This window comes from Mus pahari, chromosome 23 (genome assembly GCF_900095145.1).
Source record: "Mus pahari chromosome 23, PAHARI_EIJ_v1.1, whole genome shotgun sequence".
Taxonomy (NCBI): Eukaryota; Metazoa; Chordata; class Mammalia; order Rodentia; family Muridae; genus Mus; species Mus pahari.
Window position 1 is genome coordinate 28,914,147 of NC_034612.1, and position 8,860 is coordinate 28,923,006.

The window sequence follows — 8,860 nt, forward strand, 5'->3', positions numbered from 1 at the left end:
AGGGAAGGGAAGGGAAGGGAAGGGAAGGGAAGGGAAGGGAAGGGAAGGGAAGGGAAGGGAAAGGAAAGGAAAGGAAAGGGAGAGAAGGACTTGGTCTATGGCTTGTGATATGATTTTGTTGTTGATGTTGTCCAAACAAACTAAAAATCTGTGAATAGTTGCAAGATTACATTTTTATTTTCATACTGCACAAAATGCCAGTCACATCCTGGGCAAAAAGTGCCTGGTCCTCACGCTCCACTGTGCAGGAGGGACAGTCCCCAACCAGTGCAGAGCTTGTGAGGCCCAACAGAAATTAACAGGGTCTTGTATGCACCGGTACAATTACATTCTGGCCAGCTTTAGGCGACTTCAAACCTAGGTTTCAAATAAGATGTGCGTTCACTGAACTGAAACACGGGGTATTAGATTTATAATAAACACAGAGAGAGGTCACATGGTGCTGCCATTTCTCAAGAGGAAATTAAATGAGAATGTCAGGACTTTATTCAGCTTGGCCCTGTGCTCTGTGTAGAATCCAGGTGACAAAGAAGAGCCCTCAGCTAAGGGTGATGCTGCCATACCCGTCTTCACCCAGCTTGGAGCACCTGCCATGTCCTGGGCTCTGTCACTGGAGCTCTCTATGTAGCTCAGGCTAGCCTCTCACTTGAATTACTCTTCCTCCAGAGTATTGATATCACAATTGGGTTTGCATTTTCTTTTGAGGCAGAGGTGGTCTTGAACCGGGGACCAGCCTGCCTCTGCGTCCCAGATGCTCACAGTAGAGGTGTGCATCACCACGGCCAACTTTAGGCTCTTTCTGTGTCCTCCTGCCCCAGTCTGCACTCAGAATGGAATCCAGAGCATTGCACCTGCAAGGCAAGTGTTGTGACATTGATCTGAGTCCCCAATTCCCAGGCTTCCTCTCTAAGTGTCAGTGGGATCCGAGGAGCAAGGGATGTGTGACAGTGTTTTGGAGGCCACATATTCCATCCTCCTGGACCTCTTGCAGTTCCTGAACTGGTGAGGGGGTCCCACTAAGGACCACTCTGCCCTCCAGGGCACATCTGCTGCAGTGCTCCCCAAGGCCTCTGCCTCTTATTGACCTCGAATGTAGATGTGGTTGGTCGTGGCTGGAAGGAACTGGGTAGCTTCTCTCCCCAGACAGGAAGTTGGATGGGAAAGACAGCTCTTTGCTGACCAGGGTGACCTCTGAACTTGGGAGGCAGGGGCAGCAGCTGGGACTCTGTACAAACCAAGGGATGGCTGAGTCACTGGAAGAGAGGCTGGGTACTGGACACTGGGATCACTGCAGGAACCTAAGAGTCCAGCAAGGGGCCCAGAAAGCCTTGCTGGCCTTTGCCTCTCTGGAAGGTCCCTGAAACAACAAAAGCCAGTCTGTGGGCAGCGTCCCCCAGGGGAAGATCGGGCCCCTCATGTGGGGTTTTCCAGGAGAGTGGCCTTACCTAGCAGCCTGAGTGAATGCTCTCCTCAGACAGGTGAAGCTGAGGTGTATGGAGATCAGTCAGGCCTCCACGTTCCCAGTCTAGCTGCATCTAAATAGAAGAGATTTATGCTTTGTCCCACCCAGGCCACCAATTCCACTTGTCCTCAGCCAGCATTTCCTGGGCTCAGAAGCCCTCACCATGCCCCTGTAAAGCCCGAATGCAGGTAGACTCAGCTGGCAAGGGGACCCGCATGTCCAGCAGAAGTGCAAGGGCAGGCCGAGTGGGTGTGCGTCCTCAACACCAGCCCACAGGGTACAGATCTAGGCACTGATACCAACCCATGCACGGACACATTCACATGCTTCACACACACACACACACACACACACACACACACACACACACATACAAATGGAAGTGTATACATGTGCACACAAAAACACACAGCTATGCTCTGTCCTGCCCTAGGCCACAGAGGCCTGGCTTCAGAAGGCTGTGTCCCTGCACTTAAAAGCCACAGGGGTGTTTATGAAGCCAGCAGAGGAGGAAGGCATTACAACAAGGGATTACATCTGTGATGCAGGAGGCGTAACAGCATACACCTATACAAACACAGCACAGACGTGCACATCACACACCTGCAGTCACGTGTACATACACACACACAAACACACACACAGACCAGACCAGACCAGAGGCCCAGCATGTTTGAAATACATATGGCAAAGCAAGGACGGCAGCCAGGCCATCAGGAGGGAACGGCGTCTGGTCCAGGGTAGGCTGCTGGCTCTCTCTGACCTGCTGCTGTCACGCCTCCTGCCTCACACATGCAACCCCTTGTTGTAATGCCTTTCTCCTCTGCTCAGCCTCATAAACACCCCTGTGGCTTTTAAGTGTGGGAACACATCCTCCTCAGCCCAGGCCTCTGTGGCCTGGGGCAGGGCAGAGCTTCCAGCCCAGGCAGGGCAGTGAACAGCAGTGAGCGTGAGCAGTGAGCCGCTTCATCACCTCCATAGGTATGGAGACCTGTCCCAGAGACCCGTGGATCCAGGTGAGTGATTTGCTCTAGGGTCTGGGTCACATGGGACAGAGGCTAGGAGGAGGAGCACACCAGAAACAAACGTCCCCGGCTTCCACATCCTTGCCATCCACACTTCCTGGACCTAGGTCTGTCCCAACACAGGGTAGGTGCTGGAACGTGCTTTCCCTCAAAAGCCCTGGGCTCGAAGATGTGGGTCAGTGTTTCCAGACACGAAGGCAGAATAAGCCACATGTGTTCAGAGATTCTGAGACGTCTGGAATGATTTCTCGGTTTTCTGTTTAGATAAACTGACTGGGACAGATGTTGGCCTAGAATCTCTAGCCTCTAACTGTCCCCTGTAAGCTCATGTACCCCTGTCCACTGAGGCTGAAGGCCACTTGAGGTAGGAATTGACCTAAGACTAAGTCAGGAGAGCTAGTGGCAAGGCTGTGGCAAGGTCCAGTCCTGTCCACAGGCTAGACAGGGGCCATGCTCTCCCTATGAGCGGCCCCTTAGCTTCCTTGGGCGGCCTGCTTTCCACTCCCAGCCCCATCCTCTCCCACAAACCTCAGCTCACCTAAATATACCCTCAGCCCTTGAAGCTTGTGGAATTTTCAGCCCTGACTCTTGATTCTGAACCAAAAGGGAGGCAGATCTGTCCCCGTGCTATGGGTGAGGAAATCTGTCTGTCCAGCCCCTGTGACAACCTTCCCAGGCCACCTACACCCATCTTCATTCTTCAATGGTACAAGACCACCCACACTGATTGATCTGTCAGTCCACACTCCCACCCTCACAGAATGGTTTAAGATCACATGGCCTGAGCTGGGTGTGGTGGTGCACGCCTTTAATCCTAGCACTTGGGAGGCAGAGGCAGGCGGATTTCTGAGTTCGAGGCCAGTCTGGTCTACAAAGTGAGTTCCAGGACAGCCAGGGCTATACAGAGAAACCCTGTCTCGAAAAAAACAAAAAACAAAAAACTCCAAAACCCAAAAGATCACATGGCCTGATAGTCACATGACCCCCAAAGCAGCTGACTAGACCCCAGCCCTGTGATTTCTACTGTGAGGATAGGGAACGAGGATTTTCTGCTGGGTGGCTTAGGATCTGGAACTACACAGGGAAAGCCTATCAGAAAATGGCCCATATGGAACCAAAAGCTAGATGGAGCGATGGAAACACCTTGATCCAGCTATCTGCCATATTCATTCTCTATTGGGTTTATGACAAGTGGCTACAGTCGGATACCTCCAGCTGATACCCATCAGCCCTTGGGGCTCCATTCACCTGGGAAATGCCTATATAATTCTAGCTACACTGGTATATAAAATAGACACAAAATTTAAAATGTACTGTTATTCTCAAACAAGTCTTTGGTATACACATAATATTTACACACACACATATATAACATATAGCAATACTATATTGGCATATGTAATAATAATTTACCTTCTAATGAAGATTAAAGCAAATTTGCATATTATTGAAATGGTATTACTAAACAGATGGTATTGTTGTTGGTTTTGGTTTGGTTTTTTTGAGACCAAGTCTCTCTGTACATCCATGGCTAGCCTAGAACTCATTCTGTAGACTAGGCTGGCCTCCAGTTCAGAGGTCAGTCTCTGCCTCCTGAGCACTGGGATTAATTTAAAGGAGTCCACCACCTAGCACAGCTATGTCTGCTTGTTTTTACATAAAATCTTAGTGGAATACTTGATACTTCAAGATACAGAAGTGACTTCAACATTTTTCAGAGTTGGTCAATATTTTGATTTTATGATCATCTTTGCTGAGGACAGTGAATCGCATACATATGAAGAAGGCATAGCAGAAGTGTGTTGAGAGCCATTTCAGGAACTGTTACATGGTCCATCTTAATCCCAAGCCAAAATTCACTGAATGTTTTTACTTGGGACTCAGGTCAACAACTCAAATGGGAGTTTTAAAAATCAAAAATGCTAATACAAACTACCCTGAAGATATGCAAATTTGATACTTGCACCCAAGGGATGATGGGAGAAAAACATTAACCGTCTCTTCTGTAATTAAGCTATTACAACCCTGCAGAAGACTGTTCGCATCCCGGACACGCTGTCCAGAGCCTGGGCTGGAGAGATGGCTCAGTGGTCAAGCGCGATTGTTCCTGCAGAGGGCTCAGGTCGATGGTGACTGGCAGTTCTCCTTAACCCTAGTCCCAGGGGATCCAACCAGCTCATACGTGATGCACATACGCACAAAGGCAAAACACCCATACCCTACAACAAAACAAAGACACCTAAAAAAAAGAAAAGGAGTCTATCGTTCGCCTCATTGTGTGGTGGATGGCTCGTGTGGGACAGAGAACAGGCTGTGTGGAGTCAAAAGACTGCAGGGGAATTGCTCCATTCAGCTGGGGCAAGAGCGGTCAGACATGCTGAGGTTCCCAATGGGATTGGTTCTGAGTTAACGGTGGGTGGCTGTACAGTGACTATTCCAGAATCTTCCTTCTTACCAAAGTTTGTGGGAACTCCCCCCGTCTTTTGCTACTTTGTAGGTTCTTCCTTTTTCTACCCTTTCAATCCCCTAACATTAGAGAAGAGAGAAAAAAGAGAAAGGGAAGGGAAGGGAAGGAAGAAATCCCTGAACAAAGTCAAAGGTTGGAAAGGGGCAACATGATAATCAGACTACTTCCTTTTTATTAGGGACATCAAGTTCCTTGGGGCAAGTTTGATCTTGGCTGTCACGTTATCTAATTTCCTCTTGTTATTGTTTCTTCTTTATGCCTGACTATGTAACAAACCATGACCAACAACAACCAACAACACCCACACTCATCCCATCCCCATCCCCCCTCTTGAGACCCTAGCATTTAAAGACCCTGTGAAAAGTCCCCAGAACTCCCCATGTCACACAATTGCAAAACTATCTGCAGCTGGCAAAGTCTCGCCCTTGCTAGAGCACCAGGCAAATCGCAGTCAGCTGCTGTGGACAATCTCAAGCAGCCTGTCTCCCACACCTGCGATTAAAACAAAAACATGTTCTTATAATATCTCCGTGCTTTTAAAAGAAACCAAAACTCCAAAATTCTCACCACCACCCCTATCACTGTATAACCTACAGCTTTATAGCCAGGGGTGTTTATGCAAAAGTTTCACTATTTGCCTAATGATGGTGAGTGCTTTGGCCAGAAAGGTATGTCTTCAGTGAAGAATTTATGGCCCACCCAGTCATACAAACACCAGAGGTCCAGGTCAAGGGGGTTCTGGAAGTGAGGCCTGTGGGCCATGGAATCAGAATTCCCTGGAATGGCACAACACCCACCCTTGGGTGCTGAGATGTCCCTACAAGGCTTCTCACACACAATTCAGTTTGGGCACCAGGTCCCTGGCCTCTCTGCTACTAGGAATAGCTGTGACAGAGTATGACCTGAGTAGAGCCCTGGATGCCAACACCTACCACATACCAGGGACTTGGGTACATGTGGGTATCCATGCCCACACAGGCAGGGCTGAGGGTGCACACAGTGAGTGTGGGTGTGGCGTACACAGGTGAATGATGATAGAGGTTGGATCTGAGATGCACACTGCTCTGGAGGTGTTGGGAATGCTGGGTGGGGTCTTGGGAACCCCAACTATGGCTCTGGTGTACACAGTTGTGATCCTCTGTCCGTTGGCCTTCCAGCTGCTGATATGCCCCCAAATAGAAACAATTTCTTCAGTCTTCTTCATTCCAGGACATACGCTAAATCCAGCAGTTCTCTGGGGTGGTCAAACAACCTTTTCACAAGGATCACATCCTGTATGTCATCAAGTATTTACATTATGATTCATAATAGTAGCAAAATTACAATTGTGAAGTATTGATGAGAATAATTCTATGGTTTGGGGTACCACAGCATGAGGGACTGTATTAAAGGGTCACAGAATCAGGAAGACTGAGAACCGCTGGTGTATTTCTCTGACCACAGCACTATCACTAGGCAAATACTGAAACTTTAGAATAAACATCCCTGATTATAAAGCTCTAAGTTGTGACACCATGTACGGTTGCATCAGTGATACAGGGAGGTCCCCAAAAACTTTGATAACAAGGAAGATTTTGAACTAATCACTGTATAGTGACCCACAGTTAACTCGAAATCAAACACTTTGGGGACCTCAGAGTGTCTGATAGCTCTTGCCCCAATTGTATGGAACAACAATACAACCTCTGCAGCCCCCATCTCCACCCCCAGAACCTCCAGGGAGGCACTGCCCACAATACTTGGCTTCAAGCTTTCCATGGCTGGCCTGAGTCACCCTGCAAGTTCCTGTCCTTGAGGCTCCTCTCAGCAGGGGTGTTGTAGGAGAGCAAGGGAGGGCCTGGAGCTGCTACCCCGCTTGGCTGACAGCCATCAGCACTTGGCGCTTGCTGTAAAGGTTAATACATAAATCACAGGGAAATGTCAGGCAGCTTTTAACACTGATTGAGATGTAATTTGGGGTGGGGGCTGTCCGAGGGGCTCACCCACATGGATCCACAGCAGGCTACAAAAGAAATTATCGTTTGTTCATTTATGGTTCATAATCACATCAGAATTGATGGTTCTCCTCTCTGGACGGAGCTGCTCCAGCGAGCATGCCAGGGATGGATTTATAGGGGGATGCTGTGTCTGGAGTCATTTGGTGCTGACAGGCACAACATCTGGACCCCAGAGAACTTTCCAAGTGCCCCAGGGAAAACAGCTTGTCCACAGCCATCCTTGAGGTTGGACTCAGCTCACATGACAAGGCAGACCCAGGCCACACCCGGCCTTGCCAGGACAAGACCTCAGACACAGCCCCCTTTCTGGGTCACATCAGAGGCTCTATATCGGCCCAGAACCTCTCTCCACATAGACAATGCTGATGCCATCTGAGAGTGTGGTTTCCCAACACTAGGATTTAGGAGGCCCCAGGCCTCTCCTTGTGAAGAGTATAGAAAAAAAATTTTGCACAAACCCTCATGAGACTGTGCACACAGCTCCATACATATGTACTCAATGTGTCAATATCCTGAACGTACACATACTAATATGGGAGCTGGCAGGATGGCTCACTGGGTAAAGCATTTGCCACACAAGCACAAGGACCTGAGTAAATGCCCAGAACCCATACAAAACTCCAGGTATGACAGTTCATGTCTGTAACCCTGCACTGGGAAGCAGAGGTAAGCGGATCCCTGGGCTGGATCCTCAGCCAGCCTGCCGAATCCAGCAGATGAGCTCCAGGTTCAGTGAGAAACTCAGAAAGGACGGTGGAGGGACTGGAGAGATGGCTCAGTGGTTAAGAGCACTCTTCCAGAGGACCTGGGTTCTATTCCCAGCACCCATATGGGGGCTCATAGTAGTCTGTAACTCAAGTTCCAGGGGATCTGATGCCATCTTCTGGCTTCCTCTGGCTCTGCACAGGTGATGCATATGTAGACATGCAGAGAAAATACCCATATACATAAAATAAAATTTCAAAATTAAAAAAATAAAATAAAATAATGTGGACAGTGACCGTGGAAGACAACTGACATTGACCAATGGCCACCACTCATATGTGCATGAATGTGTGTGCACACAAGACTACATTAATTCAACAGAGTGCACATATCCAATCATGACATCATACCACTAAGACATCCAACTTACTTGACTGCTGAGTGTGTAAATTAAGGTTTGAAGAATTATTGTCATGCTTAAATTGTTTAAAATATCTCTTCATTGTTCAGCAGTTAGCAGATAGAAGCGGCCACATCCTCTCTCCTGACCACACCTTGCTTATCCTCAGCTTCCCAAGCTCTGTCTTCCCTCTGGGTTCTCTGTCACTTCCAGTGCTGCTGGAAAAGGCACCTCCCCTCCCCAGCCCCACTCCAAGATTCAGCTCAAAGTCTGCCTCCTCTAGGAAGTCACCCAAGCTGAACTCCCATCCAGTCAGAGCTCTTCTTTCAAGACCTTTGAGTTCTGAGTCTCAGTTCCTCCCCTCGTGACTACAGCAGTTTTCTGACACTCAAGATGAAGGGAGAGTCTAGCAATCCCTTCTCTCCCTCGAGCCAACTGGCTCTACCCTAACTCCATTAAATAAGAGAACTATTTGTCACCTTAACCTTTAATCAGAGAAACTCCAAGGAACAATGGCTATCTGCCTGGATGTCAAATGCAATTAGGGTTTCTATTGTGGCTAAGTTGGTAAAGTGTTTGCCTAATATTCAAAAAGCCTAGGGTTTTATCCCAGCATCACATGAACAAGTGTAGTGAAGCATACCCGTAATCCCAAGGATGTGAAGGCTGAAAGATCCCAAGGTCAAGGTCATCCTCGGCTGCAGAGTTCACAGCCAACTTCAGTTACAAGGGATCTTGTCTCTAATACACACACACACAGAGAGAGAGAGAGAGAGAGAGAGAGAGAGAGAGAGAGAGAGAGAG